The sequence below is a fragment of the Dermatophagoides farinae genome, chromosome 4 (assembly GCF_024713945.1).
Source record: "Dermatophagoides farinae isolate YC_2012a chromosome 4, ASM2471394v1, whole genome shotgun sequence".
In the NCBI taxonomy this organism is placed as follows: Eukaryota; Metazoa; Arthropoda; class Arachnida; order Sarcoptiformes; family Pyroglyphidae; genus Dermatophagoides; species Dermatophagoides farinae.
Window position 1 is genome coordinate 6,880,535 of NC_134680.1, and position 17,673 is coordinate 6,898,207.

Below are 17,673 nucleotides of genomic sequence, written 5' to 3' on the forward strand. Positions count from 1 at the left end.
TTTTTTCTGTCCAAGAAATTCTGGTTCAATTCTGCGTGAAAAAGAATAGGAGAGATTATCATTTCTTGTTGTTATTATTGGAATACGAACGAAAAATATTCCGATTGAATGGACATGAAAATTTTCGTCTTCGGTAAAGATCCAATCATTACATTTTTTTCCGAAGCATTCAATGAATCGAAAACTTGGAAAATTGAAAAGTACCTCTATTTTATTCTGGTATCGAAAACGACAACCAAAAACATTCATCCAATAGGCAAAAAAAAACCAGTCATCATCATCTGAAAACTATTTCGGAAATTATAACACGTGTCAGACACGTGCAATTCACACTCTATTCACAACATTATCATCATCAATAATGGAACACACACACATGTACTGTGAAAACAACAACAACAACAGGAAATATTTCATTTTAAGAATCATTCAAACAATCTAAACGGTGTTGGAAAATATAATGGTCATCGATCTATCGATCCAAAGCCAATAATAATGATGATGATGATGATCAATGTGTGTGGTGTGCGTGTCCGTGGGCCATAATAAATTATATTGCATGTAATAATAATAAGTCTATGGAATACCCGACAACTGTACCCGGATTTTTTTCTTTTGTTTGTAATAATCATAATAATAATGTTTTCTGTTTTTTCGGACGGATTATAAAAATGAAAATCCGTTTAAAATGTAAATTCAAGTTCAAAGTTTAAATGCAAAAATAATAGAGGCTTACAGAAAGTCTTTGGCAATGAAAATCTTTAAAGTAAAAAAAAAAAAGAAAAAAAACCATTGTTTTTAATGATGACCAGCTGCTGCTGCTGCTGCTACTGATTTCGATCATCATCATAAGATTCCAGATGTAGACAATTGACCATTGGCCATAAACAACATTCTTTAGTAGAGATTATTATTCGTTGCTATTATTCAGATTAGATTCTTATCAAAATTCATGCACGAACAACGAAAAAAAAGAAAATTTATTTTCCATCATTTCACATCTTCCAATGTCAACTGATCTATTATGATTATTATTAATGTTTACCGAGATTGTAAGATGATTAACTATCATATAACAAATATAATGATTATGAATCAAGAAAAAATGGGCTTTTTGCCATTACGCAATATTGCCAGGATATTATGCTCGATTCTTTCTCTTGTGGAACATTTGATGTTATAAAGCCCATTATAATGAATAATAATTTTGCATGTGGGACCGGACAAATCAAATGTGAACAATGATCTTATTGTTATTGCCATTATTAAAGACAAAACTTTTCATACGAATAAAAATTTTTCACAATCACATGATGCATTTTTGTAAGATATTTCTAATGACCAGTAAACGAAAAAAATGATAATGACCACAATATCCTTTGTTTTCTGGGAAAATTCTTTTGTGAAATGAGTTTGAATCGTTTTTTTTTTTTGGGGAATATTCGAATACATTTCCGATCAATCGATATGATTTATATGTTTTATGTACGGAAATAACAAATGCATGATAATGATGTTAATCCTATGGAATCTCGATGAGAATTCATTACGAACAAAAAAAAACAAGACATGAAAAAAAACTTCAGGAACTCTAAATGCATTTATGTGGATTATAGGACGAAGATGACCAATTGGTCCATTAATGATGATTATGATGATGATGATGATGACCATAGGAAAAACAACAAAATAATAACCATTTTTTAGGCCATTAAGAATCCAACCAAAAAATGAGGTTTGTTGGCTTGGTTTGACATTTTTTTATTTTGGGATTGATTTTAACAACCAGAGGACAACAACAACAAATAGTTAGAAACGATTTGTTCGTATGTATGTATGTAATAATAATAAGTAATAATAATCCAAAGATTTATAACTTTTTCAAACAAACATTATCATCTTCAGGGCAATCGGACATTGAAAATTCTGACTTTACTTTACTTTGTTCTGCATTAGATGTCGAATGAACAAAAGTGGACGAAATGATGATTTTCTTCGGTATCGATAGATTTTTTTTTCTTCTTTTCTGGTCCATTGTTTTTGTTCCAAATGGATGAAGAATGGGTGAGAGAATTGAGTGCAGCAATTTTCATTTCATTCCATTGTCTAGTGTCATCGAACAACAAATGAAAAGACAAACAAACGACAAAAAATAAACTAGAAATAAAATCGAATGAAAATAAAACAAAAACAAAACAAAAACAAAAACAAATTAGATCCCAAGTGGATTTGCCATCAATCCATTTTGGTCGATTTTGTTGTTGTTGTTGTTTGTTCGGAATAATCCAGTAAAATGAGAAAGAAAATTTTTCGGAAAAATTTTCGAATCACATTCATTCATAACATGTGTGAGAGAGAGAGAATGAGATGTGATCTGTGATGGACAAACAAAATCAACCTACAATTTTCTGACAAATGAATGAAAAAACCGGTAAAAGCAAAACAACAACAACAACAACCAGGACCTAATGGACTAATAATGAAGAAAGAAATCTCTTTTTTCCATTTTCATTTCATTTTTATGAGTGTTTATTAGATTAATAATGATGATGAACATATAACAAAAACAACAGCAACTGCAGTAATAGGCAATGATTGTCACTATTATGTTCAGCAAGATTATGAGAGAAAATGAATTCATAAGAATTATTATCATTATCAGTAAATATCATTATGAAAATAATGGTAAATCGGGTATTCAATGAGAAATAAATAACCACTTTTTTGAAAAATGTATTTTTTCTGGACGATTCCATAATGTTGAAACGACTACGATGCACCTGCACCACTATAGACAACATTGACATTGTCCATTACTATTACTAATAGAACATAGAAAAAATAAATTGTGGTTGATGATGGATGAATCATATAATTTTCAATTATTTGCTCGGTTGGTTAGTTGGTTGGTTGGTTAGTTGGTTAGTTGGATGGATATAATACAAACCAAAGATAAACATTACCGATGATGAGTGCCAAATGTTGTGTTTTATGGAATTATGGAATTTATGCAAATATCTCTTTTTCAGGTTCGTCCATGATGACGGATCTATTGAATAATTATGACGAAAATTTTCCAATTTGCTATGAGATTGTATCGGATGAATTTGACCCAAGATCATCATCATGTATCATTCATATATCCATCAAGTGTGTGTGGCTCAGCCTTTAATGCATTTAATTAATTAGAATACGTTGCATAAATTCATAATAATTAATGCAGAAAAGCGAAATGAAAAAAAGAATAAACGCCTGAAGATAAATCATCTGGAACATTTCGATTTTTTTTTCGTTTAGTTGACAAAATGATGATTCATTTCATTTGTAAAATAAGTATTAAAAGTCATTGGTAGATGGCGTAACGAGTCTTGATAAAAGAAATTGGTTTTCATACAAATATTCAATTCGTTTATATTTAGGCTTGCCACACAAACATTTTTAATCCATCAATCAATTTACTATGATATTCGGTCGACGATGAATGAAACGAAACGAAAAAAAAGAAAAAGAAAATAGCATTTACTAATCATATATAATGGTTAAAAGAAATCTTCGACGACGATGGAACAAAATAAATGAATGAAAATGGATACATTTTCTTACTCTACGGCCATGGAATAAATCCATTTTAATTTCCTTCGATATTCATTTGTTTCAATTAAAACTGAAAAACGAAAAAACGTCTTAAAGACGATGGAAAAAGCAACGACGACAATTTTCTTTAAAAAAAGAAATTTTTCTTTTCAACAAACAATATTGTTGCCGTCGCAGTGAAAAAAAAAGTGAAAATCAACAGAATTAGCAACAAAAAAAAATGAATATCGGTTTTACAGTTATTTTTTCAAAAAGCAAAAAAAAAATTAAAAATGATGATGGTGATATGAAACGGAATTTTGAAACTTTTCGTCTTTTTTGCTGTAATTAGCATGTATATGTTGCTAGTTGCAGTTTTCAGTTTTCTTCTTTCGTTCATCATCATCATTATCGTTATATGAAAATTTTTTTTCCCTGAAACAATAAAAGATGTGTATATTTTTTTATTTTTGGTAACATTGAATCCAATCGAATAATAAAAATGACGAGGACGATAATGATGATGATGATGGCTTTTTTACAAAACGGGTGGATGTCTGTAGAATTTTCGGTTTGATGGGCTTCTGGAAATTTCCCAAAAAACATCATCATCATTATCATTATATTTCACATTATCAAGGTTTTTCGAAGAAGAGTTCTACTAGGTTTGTCACCATGGCATTGCTTGGATTTTTCTTCAACCCTATCAATCCATAAAAACCGGAACATTGATCATCACCATTGTTTTCAATTGGTGAAACTTTGAAACGGATCCCGTCAAACGCATGTCTTCGTTTAAAGAAACAACAAAAAAAAATTATTTCGAGTTCGGTTCGTTTATTTTTATTGTTGAAGATCACACGCTTCTGTAAGCCGACTGAAGCGAATGAAAACAAGAACAAAAACGTAAGAAATGCTGTTTGCTCGAACCAGAAAACAAAAAAGTTTGACTTTTATTACCACCATCATCAACATCATTGCAATCAGCAGCCAAAGCAGTTTCAGTTATTATGATCATCATCATGGTCATCATTATAAAGATTATCATTATTATTAACACCCATTATAATCATTCGTGGTATTGTCGCCCAAAAAAAATGAATAAATTTCTTATTTTTTCTGGCAATGTTTTTATTGTTGTCGTTGTTGTTTTGTTTTCTTGATTTTTGCGGTTAATTCGGCGCCTAACAGCTTGGTCGACACTTTTTTTGCTGTCGGACTTTTCGGGTTAAATCATAGATAAAGTTTTTTTTTCTACGTTTTAAGAATTGAAATGTGGCATTTTTTTTGGTTTCTTTTTTGAGAAAAAAAAATAATGGATCCAAATGACCCACGAGAATAATCACCGGTACAAAAAAAAAGTTCTGCTAGCCAGCCATAACCATTTACTACTAAATGGCCATTATAGACATGTGATTGTGAGAAAGGAAAAAATTTCCAAAACTACTACTACCAACCATTGTGGATGAAAGAAAAATCGAGTGTCAAAAAAGTGTACAACGGAATAAATAAGATTGAAATAAAAAAGTTGAGAAAATAATACATGCTAAATATTACAATGATAATGATGATGATAGTAAACGATAAAAAGAAAGGAAAAGAAAAGAAAGACGAAAACAAAAAAAGTTAAGTTTCAATTTAGTCTTTTTTTCACATTTTAGGCCAGTTTCGTTACAATAATAATCTAATGTAGTTTTGTTGTTAAGAATAATCATCATTATTATCATTTACCAAGTTGTCGCGGTGTGGATTACTTTACTGGATTTTGTGTAACTTTTTTCTCTGACTATAATAATAATGATGATGATGATGATGACAAAGTGAGAGATTCAAAGTTTTTTATTTTTGCAAGTAAATCCAAACACACACACACACACATGCACACAAACAAAACACTATAGTGTTAAAAGTGTTAACACTTTTTTTTCTGTGGTTTTCTAAATAAAATTGGATCAAAAATGTTTACCGTAAGAAATGAAAAAACTTTTTTCTTTATTAGATACCATGTATATGGAAATGGATAGTGAAACAAAATATCAAAAGTTTTTGTTTTACCAAAAAAAAACCATTGTAATCCGGTCATCGTCTGATAGCAAGAAAAAAAATACACATGCATCATCATGGATTACTGTATGCCCATGAATATGAATCAAGCATCCAACTTTGTAAAAATCCGAAAAGAAAAGATTTTGATTGATGTTAATTATACCACGGATATCATGTTGAATTTTAAAATTGGAAAAAAACGAAAAAAAAAATTACTTTCAAATCACATGAGAAACATGAGAACGGTTGTTTATGTCTATGTGCGCGCGCGTGTGAATAAAGCAAATTTGAATTTGGGGCCATCATTTGGCCTCTGACTTATATATCAATAATCAACAGCATTTAGCATCACTTTTATGAAATGAAATAATCTGCTCTCGTCGTTTGTTTGGTTTGGTTTGATTTTGTTTCTGGACACCATTTTTCAACAACACAAATCATCAAACTCTCATCAACATCTCTCTGATGGGAAATTGAATTTTTGTTTTTTTTTTCTTGTAAATTTCAATTCGCACGCAAACTTCAACAGATAGGCAAAAGCAAAAAGGTAATGATGGTCATCAAGGTCTTTCTTGTTCGCTAAGCTAAATATATGGCCACTGGTGTGTGTGAGAGACATACACAGCCAAAACAGTTGCAAGGACAGGTCCTTTGTAAATGAAATGACGAAAAATTAAACGATGATGAAATTGTCCAACATAAAAAAAATCACCAAATAGACAGGTAGAAAAGGCAGAAAATTTTCTCACGCAAACCTAGAAAATGATGATGATGATGATGAAAAAAATTTTGGTTGGCCAATCATCATCATCATAATCATTGTGAATGATCAAATTAATGAGCTACTCATACATCCATGTGTGAATGGATCAGAATGATGAAAATCTCATTCGGATATGAAATGTCCAAAAACAACAAAATCCGGTAGCTTGATTACATCATCATCATTGGTTTGGTTTGATTCGACCCGGTTTAGTGGATAAATAATTCAGATTACCGGGTAATCATTCATTCATTCCATGTCATGAAGACATAAAGAAAGAGAGGTGTGTTTTGTGTTTTTGGCCTATTTGTTTTCTTATGATTGATACGACATTGAAAGAAACACCAATACATACACACACACACACACACACAAGCAAATCATTAAATTCGAATCGGAAAACAAACACATACACACACACGAGAGGAAAAATCATTGATGTGGCAAGAAAGAAAAAAGTGTTTATTATCGCACTTCATCAATCATCATAATAAACAAACCAACACACACACACACACGATGATTGAATCTGGTCGCATGCCATCATCATCATTTGGTTTGGTCAATCTGTTTCCACATTCAACCATTCAATCAATCAATTAATCAATCGGTCAGTCAGTCAGTCAATGTTGAAAACGGGTTTCACCTTGACCATCGTTATAAGTTTTTCGAAATTCCAATGTAATGATTGTTGAACGAAATTCTTCAATTTAATCATCATCAGGCTAAATGAAATTGATTCGTTAGGAATTTTTCATGTTTTTAATGCATTCACGATGATGATGATGATGATGATGTAATTATTTTCAAGGTCTACGGAATTCGCAACCAGACCGAATAGTAATAGATAAATAGACAAGATAAATCAATTGAAATGACAAAAACGAGGAATTTTCTTTCCATTTTCTCTCGTCCATTAAGATCGAATGAAATAATGATGATGATGAGGATCGATTTATTGGATATCGAGACTATGGAATGTCTCTCGTGTTTATTTGTTTGTCTGACGAAAATAATACAATTAAATAATGATCACGATAATGATGATGATGATCGCGTATCGATACTTTTTCCGTAAATTGAAAATGGATGATCAATTCTTCATTGAAATGATAATTATCAATTCATGATGGCTATTAATGTTATTTGTTGTCGTTGTTTGTGCATGGATTCTTTGTAAGATGAAAATTAATGTTTGAAAAAGTTTTTTTCGCAAGAATTCCTCAAATTCTCACCAAATGACGACGATAATGATACGAAATGTTTTTTTTGCATTTTGGTCCATTAATGATCATGTTGATGAGAGGATTAAAGTCTGAATTTGATTAGTTCATCAATTTATTGATTAATTCGATAAATGATTTTCAAATGTTGAACCTTTCAATCCAAAATGCCACGTGAATCATTAACTATGGACAAATCAATTATTAGTTAGCCACAGGTAAAACATGGACAAACCATTTCCATTTTGAATTGAGAGTGGTCAGTCAAATCATTCATTCTAATAGGAAAAAAATTGTAACAATCTGGACGAAAATATTGGCATCTGGTTAGATTTTTCCAATTTGTAATACTATTTGATGTTTTCATTTGTTGTTTTGTAAAAATGGTATTTTCTCTTCATTTTTCAAAATAACGTCCATCTTGACAATTAGTTCATTAATTATAAACACAAACAGACACACAAGAGCAAAGGTAAAAATCGATGCAAAACATAAGTGAGAAATAAAGTAATCATTCGTGTTTCAGAAGTGAGGGATTCATTATTTGTGTTTGTTTCGTAGTTTGAATAGACAAAAAAAACAACACCTAAAAGTGGGAGAACAGAAAAAAAAATTAGAAACAAAAAAAATCAATCCGAAAAAAAACCCAAATGTATTTACCACATTCGCACCAAAGAAAAAGCTTCATTTGTGGCGTCCTGAATCTCGATAGTTGTTGTTGTAATTGATGTTCACATCATCAATGTGATTGCAAGTATGAGATTTTGAAACAGAGAAAAACCTAAAGCCGGCCAAACAAACAATTTGTTATCGGAACGATAATGATGATGAGATTTAATCGGTTCATTTTGGTTTGTTGTTGTTGTTATTTTGTCAGATCGTAATGTTGTGTGTTAAAGGAATGGAATGAATCGATCAAACGATCGATTGATCGATCAGGTCAAATCTGTTCAAGCTATGTTGTTGTTACTGTTGTCGTTGTTGTCGGTTTGTTTTGATCGATACATTTGTTTCTACATTTAAATTCGATAATTAAACAACAAATAATGCTGATGATGATTCGGTTGATTGTAATCAATTTTGTTATTCTCTTCATTCCATCATCATCATGATCAATTTATCTGAGTAGATTGGATGGCTACATTGGATTTTTTTCATTCGTTCGTCCAGCAAATGGCAGGTGGTAGATTGGGTTTACATTTTGTTTATTTTTTTGGTGTAGTAATCGTTGTCGTCGAGGAAGAAATAATTTTTGATTCGAGAAAAAAATGACTCATTTTATCATCATCTTGAAATATCGACGTTTTTTGGCGAACGTATTTCTAAAATCCATCATATACACGTGTGTATGATGTAATATTAATGAAAGTGATGATTTCATCGAATTGTAATCAATCGATTGAGAAAGAGTTGTTGTGGCAATCAATAATAATTATCATCATCAATGAAAATATATCGTCTGTTAAAATGAATTGGCGGTGTTGAATGGCCATGATTTGATTCTCTTTCGTTCCTTGAATCTATAATCTGAAAACATTGCAAAAAATGGTTCAATTATGGATTGAAATAAATAACATCAATTCTTTTCATACTCACCACAATAGAACAATGAATAAAGAAAGAACAAAGTGAAAGTCATTGACACACGTTCTATCGAGAGAAAAAATGATTGATTGATTCAATTCGATTCTATCATCGGGCTGGATTGATGGAAAAAAAACACCCAAAATACAATACAGACAATGATGCCAATATTTCATCAGTTGGCTATTTTTTTTCTTTCACAATCGTTCATTTTAACAATTCTTTATTCGTTGTTCGGTTTGATTCTTTGATTTCTTTCTTCGGTTATTGTTGTTGTTATCATCATTGGTCGGCATTCTTTTTTCTCGGTTACTTTGTTACAACACACACTCGAATCGTCATTTAAATGAATGAATACAAATTCATTGTGGAGTAGAGATTCATTCATTCATTAGATTCATTTTCAGTGAAGAAAAGATCCGCTTTCACAAAACACATTCGTGATTCATTCATAGCAAACAACGATTCCACTTATAAAACACACATGTTGAAAACGAAGAAAAAAACAAAACAAAATGAATTACAATATTTCAAATCTGTGAGAGAAATTAAAATGCGTTAACGAGACATAAACAAATGAAAAAAAACCAACCATTTCTGCTTATCATTGACAAAGGTCAGTCAGTAAGCCAGTTTGAAGAAAGTTCATAAATGGCCATCACCAACAATAGTTTTTCGACCGTATCCCTGTAGTAAGTGAGAATTCAAAAAAAAAGGAAAATCATCTTGATCATCGAACCAGAACTAAACACTTGGTGAATATAGTTGTGTGGGTGTTTATTCCAGAAAAAAAATAATTGAATAATTGTCTACAATGGTGAAAAAATGTTTTATTCACATTGGACACACGACTAAATGAATGAATGAATGAATGAAAAACATTGAAACTTTTTCCACTCATTCATTCATTCATCAATCAATCAACGATGATGCGGTAGGTCCACAAAAAATGGTCTTTTCAGTTGTTTACATTATCACATGCACACAATGGATCGATGGCCCATTAATTAATTGTCGAATTGGTCATGTGTGTGTGGGATAACTTTCATCTTTTTATATATCTTACGGGCATCACGAATTTCTTTTTTTCGTGTGTTTTTTGGATTCTCAATCGACCCAAAAGATGTTGTTGATGATGTAAATATTTGCTTGCTCAAGCATCATCATGATTATCATTCGTCACTTTTGACCTCCGTGTGTACACACATCGAGAAAGAGAGATGGGACAAAGATGTGATCATCTCAGACACAAACAAACACAAGGCTGACCCGTTCCGTTCATTTGGATGAAGATTTGGCCATTTTTGCAAAGCATCCAATGTTTGTTCCTGTTTGCAAGTTTGTATACACAATAAGGGTTAGATAATTTTTTTTCTGCACTGACGGAATAACCTTTTTCAAACGGATATTTTGGATTCGTCTTCCAACTTGTGTTACTGTAAACAACCAGAAAAAATTCATTAATTCATGGATCATGCAAGGAAGAAAATGATAAAAACAAAGATGGTCATCAATATGAATGACCTCTCAACCCTCTCGTAGCTGACATGTTTCAAAATGTCTAAAATAATGTGCAATGGAATAGGGCTATAAATTTCAAAAGATCAAGACAAATGATGAACAACACAAACAAACGAGACAAACACACACACAGACAGACAAAGTGGTGTCAGCTTTAATGTTCCAGATGATAATGATGATGGTGGTCCATTATCTTTATTAAGATTACTTCAGAAAAACAAGCAAAACCAAACAGAATCAAGATGTTTTTGTGGACCCGAATCTTCATGAATGATTCAAACACACACACACACACAAATACACACGAACATCTCGAGTGTAGATTGGATTTTTTTTTTGCATTACATAGCATGATCATTATCATTAACATTAAGTCAAGTTTTTCGGGTGATTCTTTCACATTTGATTAGTCAATCAGTAGTAACGTGAATTTAAAAAAGTGATGATCACAGAATCAAAATTCACAATTGGATTGCAAAATAATGCACATGACGTGATGATCCGTATCGAAGAGATCAAATCGAATCGAATCAAATAATGTTATGGCTTTTTTAAAAAAAATAAAATTTCAACTTTGAACTTGACTTATTCCAATTTTATATTGTATTTCGATCACATGGTCCGATGGGTCAATTTTCGTATGCTTCAAACAAACACAGATGTGATTCGGACACTGAATAATAACAATAATGGATCACACATAGATCAAATTCAGTGAAATTCATTCGAAATTTTAAAGTTTATTCCGAAAGATTATGATTCAATCGTCATCATCATCAGTGTAAAAAGAGAAAAATAATGCCAGTCAAGAGGCTGCATCACTGTAAATTTCGAAAACATAAATTCAACGATGATGATGGCCATTGTGAATCATGGAGGCACATCATCGTTTAAAGATTATGACCCTTATGTGTCACATAAAGCATTAAATGTCAAGCTGCTACACAAATGCGGCTAGAGTTTTTTGCCTGTGAAACAGAAAAAAACAGCGTTAACAATAACCGAAACACAGAACGAATCGTTTCGATATGCAGATATGAAACATTTATGGGCAACAAGAACGAAAAAAATAATTCGGGTACTTTTTTCGCTGCGACACAAATATATTCCAATGTCACACGCTTTTTTAATTCAGGCAAACGGTCCAGGACTGTGACCGAAAATTCTAAAATTCTTTTCATTCAGATAAAAAGAATTACAATCCGTGTGGTCTGGGCAAAAAATCAAGCCAAGCATCAACATAGAAGAATGCCATGAAGATGATTTTTAAAAAATTCATGAATTGGCTGGCTGGCAAAAAAGAGAAAATCATTTCATTGAAAAATTGATTGGTCGATCGGTTTGCCTAGAGTCACACAATCAATTAATGATCGCGAAAACATGAACGAGAATAATTCCATCGGAGAACATCATCATCATTATAAACATTGAACGCTGATCACATAAATCGATTCTCATCATCATCATACATTAAAAAACATAGGATGATGGCGAACATTGGCCAGGTAAAATGAAACCTGGTTTTGAAGAAAAAAAACGAAACAAAATGCTAATATGATTTTCAATCAACCAAACAACAACACAGTAGCTAGCAATCTGCTTTGCTCTTCAACATTCAAAGGCAAAGGCAAAGTTCATAACCACTTTCACTTGACGATTCATCGTCATCATGACCTTTTCATTGAATGGAAGATTGTTGTTGTTGTCGATGGTGGTGGTGGTGCATCATGAACATAATTATTAAAAATAAAAATCTAGAGAGCAAAAAAAAAAAATACTTAGATCAATCTATTAGTCACAGAACCTCTAACTAACTAAACAACCAATTATACTCATACCTGGCTGGCCTGATTTTAGCTACCTGAACTGAAAATTTTTGTTTTGAAAAAATGCAAAATTTCAAAGTCACGATCATCGATGATGATGATGATGATGATGATGATCAGCATGTGTTTAGGCGAGGCATTCTTTGCTATATTTATGTGGCCATGGTTGTTTTTCGGATAATTTTTTGCTTTAGTTTGATCCACAATACATTTTTCTGCCTTCTTGTTCCTTGTTCTGTTGTTTGATTCAATTTTTTCCATTCATTCATACACAGCCAAACTGAAATTAAATGCATTTCGCGTGTGTCTTTTTTTTGTCTTTTGGTCATGGTGATGATGATGATGACGATGATCAGAGGTCGGTAGATTCATTTCATGGTTGATAGTGGTGGTGGTTTCTCTGGTTTGCTCATCATCATCATCATCATCATCGGTGATAACGATAATAGGGACTTTTCTATCGTTCTTGATGATGAAAAAGATCATTTTTGACCTTAGGCTTTTGGCGAAACAGAAATTTCTTTCTAGTCTTTTTCTAGCTTCTTCGTGACTCAATATATGTGAAAGATATAAAATTGATAAGGAATTTCTTTTTTTTGAGGGTAAAAAAAGACATCCAAAAATGAACCAATTGGTTATCGATCAATTCTCGAGGTCATTATCACACACACAAAGGGCTACTGTTCATGAACATCATTATGATCAGGAATGAGAGAAACAGAAATGATAATCTACTATCCATTCATTGATTCCACGTGTTTGATACGAAAATCAAATCAGGAATTCTGAATTTATCTCTCATTTTCCGGAATGAAAATCGATGTAATCAAATAAAGAATTTTTGTGAAATCCTAGAAGATGAAAATTTAAAATCTAAAATTTTTCAAAAGAAAATGAGTCAACTTTACTTGCAATTTTGTTTTGTCCCTGAGTTTTTTTTAGATGTGAAAAAACAGGGCGATGGTTATTCATCACAGACAGACACAAACTATTATCGAATAAATTATGTCTAGATGATTGAATCCAATGAGTCGAGTTTTTGTCGAAATTCAAATGGCCAAGCTCGAAAAGATCGGAAGCGCATATGAAAGCTGTAAAAACGAAATCAAGGTGTGATCACTTTCATTAGTAAAATTTATCACTTTCAAAGGAAAGAAAAAAATAATCATCGTCATTATCATTACCTTTTTAAACACAAGTATCAATTCTATTCATTATTTATCATTTAATTTGATGATTACGATGGCAATTTTTGAAATTTCAAACAAAAATTAAAACAAATAGAAAATTGCATCAGATTATTTTTGTGTTGTTCACCGATAGAGGACGCCACAAGTTAGGAAATGAATGCACATAACTCATGCTACTACTACGAATGTGTGGTGTAATTTTGAAAATTTCTCTTTTGACTAATGCTACTACTCATAGTTTCTTAGCGTTAGAAATAAAGGTAGAAGCATTGTGTTAAGGTGGAAAAATTACTTTTTTCAGTTTCCGCGCTTTTTGTTGGTCTCTCATAAAGCGTCTTCCTCATCATTCTTATGCCACAATCAGAAACACATCCAATCATAAATCGTCTGTTTCCATCAGCCTCCTCTTTGTTCGCATATGTAATGCAGTGGTAGTTGTTTCAATCGTCATCGTGTTTGTGTGTGATTCAGTCGGCTCGTTGCTATGGTCTTGTGAACATCGTATGATAACTTGTACCGGCCGTTTTCTAAATTTTGTGAAAGAATTTGATCGATTTCTTTCACAAACAAGTCATCCTCCTCACCCTCTTTACTTCCTCTTTGTTCAATTGCTGCTGCTGTTTTTTGCGACTAATGAACCAAAGTTTTATCCACATCCATCCAAATCGATTAAATCAATCAATTTTTTTTCAAAATTCGATGGCAAATTTCTTTGAAAAATTGACAAACTAAAAAGTAAGTGCATGATTTTTTCCATAGTTTTCTTGTAAAAAAGAGTGAGTGGGTATGTGTACCTGTTTCACACACATGTTTATACGGAAGAAGAAAATTTCGAGTTGGTCGGTTTTGGTGGATGTTTTCAATTTGAAACAAAATTTCCGTTTCATTTGGAACCTAGTCATATTCTGTGATTTGTGATTTCGTCATCGCTGAAAAAAACAACACGAAATAAAAATCCATCATCAATGAAGCATGTTTATTTCTTTTTTTTCCTCTTCATCATCATCATTAATTCTCATCCTAGTGTTTGTGAACATTTCCATCATCAACATCATCATCACACGCAGGAAGTTGGTGAATTTCCGTTTTGATCCATGTGTTTTTGTGTGTTTCCAATGTATTTTTTTGAATTTCATTATCATCGTCATTGAAAATCGATCCGTTTGTGTGTGTGTCGTTTATCGTTTTTGAATAAACATCATCAATTTTTTTTTGTTGATTCGTTTCATTTGTTTTTCATCAATCTGAATTCGTCTGTGTGTGTGTGTGTGTGTGGGTATGGATCATCTTATCGTCGTTTGAATGAATTGAAATCAATCAACCGATTACAGGATTGATAGAAATCCACAAAACCGACCAACTGAATTCACAAATTGCTTATCCATCCAAAATAATCAAACAAACAAGAGAAACTTATCCCGCCATTCATTCCATGTTTGAAATATTCGGTTATTTTTGCCACTAATAATAATCGATTCGAAAAAACCTTGGTTGCGATTTTGGTTCGTGTGTTTGTTTGAAAGATGAAATGAAATTTGCAATTTGTTTTCGAAAAAATTCATATTTTTCTTCAATCAATCAATCTCAAGAACTGAAAGTTTGAGCTATTAGAATCGATCGATTCGAATGGATTCATTTCTTTTTTGTTTTTGTTCAAGATTTCTGTATGCATAGCTTCCAGAATGAGAGATTCATTATTCGTTCTTGGCTTGTTTTTGTTTCGTTTTCAATATTGGATCGATTCTTTTCTTTTCGAAGAGGAAAAATGGAGTATAAACGAACGTTTTGTCTCGGTTTTAGTCTGTTTCGGATTTGATTCTGAGCATTGATTTCTGCATACTGGATATATTCTGTTTTTGTTTTGAAATTCATTCATCGATTGATTGATTGATTCAATATTCAATTTAGGTCAAATTCAATTCAATACCATCACCACAATAATGATAATAATAATCAATGATGATGGCTTAATCATTTTTTTCCGAAAAAAAGTCAATTTCAAATTCAATTCATTCAATCCTGATTACTGTAATGTAATTGGTCATCATCATCATCGTTTGTAATGTGGTTGCATTGAACAAACAAACCGACCGTCATTTCAATTGTTTCGGGTATTTTATCATTTTGATCACCAAATAATTGCAATGGTGATTTCCGAAAAAAATTCATCCATTCTCTTTCAATTTTTTCCCACATCAATGAAATCCAAAAGAAAGAAATTGATGGTGATGTTGGAACAATCCAATGTGATATTTCTGTTGTACTTTGGCATCCATCCATATCTCTCTCGCTCATCTGAACTCCATAATAATAAATAAAGACAAACGACATAATGATTTAGATGATGATCTCCTTCGCTTAAATCAGTTAGCCAGTAGTTTTGTTTGATTACTCTGATCTCGTTCTCTTTTTTACACAATCGTTTTCTGCTTTGTTGCTGCTGTTTTTTTTTTTTTTTTTTTGTTTAGTTATTTTTAGCTCAAAATCAGGTAATAATTCTACGAGAGATTCAATCAATTTGTTCTGTTTTGCTACTTGTTTTTAGTGCTGATGTTGTAGAAATTGAATTTTTTTTTTTTTTTTGCTTTTTAAAAAATGAAAAAATTGATTTCCATTTCAATTCCATCTTTTTTCTCTGATTTAATGTTTTTTTTTCAAAAAATCCGTTAATATCTCGGTCAGTTGGTCGACACAAAATTCTTCTGGATGATTATGATTCGAGAGATTTTTCCTTTGTTTACCACTAGTTGGTTGATTGGGTTTGAAGATGATGAACGACAGAATGAAATTCATTAGCATCCCTGATCAGATTCCAATCCGATTCGATAGGTTTTTAACAATCATTCACTGAAGATGATGATGATGATGATGATGATTTGACCCAAATTGGTTCAAACTTATTATTATTGTGGATGCTTTTTTCGTTTTCAGAAGAAAAATCCACAACAAATCATCATTATTTATATATATGAATTATTAATATTCAATGGTCACTGTGTTTATCAAGCATCAGCAGTATCGGTAATTGTTTTTCATTTTTACATTGATTTCCATGATGAATGAAATTATTATTTCGCATATATTCATTTTCTTGCATAACGGCAGTGGTAACGAAAATGAAAATTTAATATTCAAAAAAAAAAGAATTATGAAAATGACGATGATGCTGGTGGTAGTCATTGTCCATCATTTTTTTCTCAATTATTTGATTTGTTTGATGATGATGATGATATCGAAATGAAATGAAATCAATTTCAAGGCTTGTTTTTTGTTGCATGAAAATATTCAAATTGATGTTGTTGTTTTCATTTCGAAATGATGAATTTCAAAAAATTTGCGTTGGTTTCACAACAACAAGTGCATTGATTTATTTTTGAATTTTTTTTCCTCTAATTCAATCCCCGATCAATCAATTGATGATTTTTTTGTGATTGAATAGCTGTATCATCAAATGATTTATGTCAAACAATCGCCAATCAAATGTAAATACATGGATGTGAAAAATATGCAAATTCAAAAAAAATGGACCAATGATTTCAGTGATTCCCCAAATTGGAAAATGATTATCATTTTCAAAACTTTTAATTTTTTTCTTTCTTTTTTTCTCTGGGATTTAATTCTTTGACGAATGAAATTTAAATTTTTTTTTCTTTTTGGTAATTCCAATGAGTTGGTGGCAGGATTTAGAAGAAAAAATGGGCCATTCGATTTGTCTTTAGGGTTTTTTTTGTTGTTGTTGTTCAATCTAAGTTGATTCAATGATTTTGTAATGATGGTGATATCAATATAAATACTTTTCGGGAAACTTTCATTTTACCCATTCCTTATTTTTGTTCATTTAGCCTTTAGCATCTTTTTTGTTTTGATTTTGGTTTTCTCAGTATTAATAATAGTCTTAGTGTGCAATTCTCAAAAATTTCTAAATTTCAATTTTTGAATCGAAAAAA

At 31.4% G+C, this 17,673-nt stretch overlaps 1 protein-coding gene and 1 long non-coding RNA gene across 3 annotated transcripts in view; one reads left to right on the forward strand and one right to left on the reverse strand.

Moving 5' to 3' along the window:
• Window positions 1–6,823: 6,823 nt before the first annotated feature.
• Window positions 6,824–11,507, reverse strand: LOC124491301 (uncharacterized). Its single transcript, XR_006958935.2, has 5 exons — window positions 11,284–11,507; window positions 9,782–9,998; window positions 9,202–9,725; window positions 8,266–9,132; window positions 6,824–8,191 (listed from the first exon to the last, which is right to left on the reverse strand). It is a non-coding gene; the product is annotated as an uncharacterized LOC124491301 (long non-coding RNA).
• Window positions 11,508–14,168: 2,661 nt separating this feature from the next.
• The window catches only part of sns (nephrin adhesion molecule sticks and stones), an 82,532-nt gene continuing 79,027 nt past the window's right edge, over window positions 14,169–17,673 (forward strand). Inside the window, exon 1 of one of the 2 annotated variants that reach the window (XM_075730708.1) lies at window positions 14,169–14,461. The gene's annotated coding sequence lies outside the window, so the exon portion shown is untranslated. The remainder of the gene's footprint in view (window positions 14,462–17,673) is intronic. The other variant, XM_075730707.1, reaches the window with a different exon arrangement.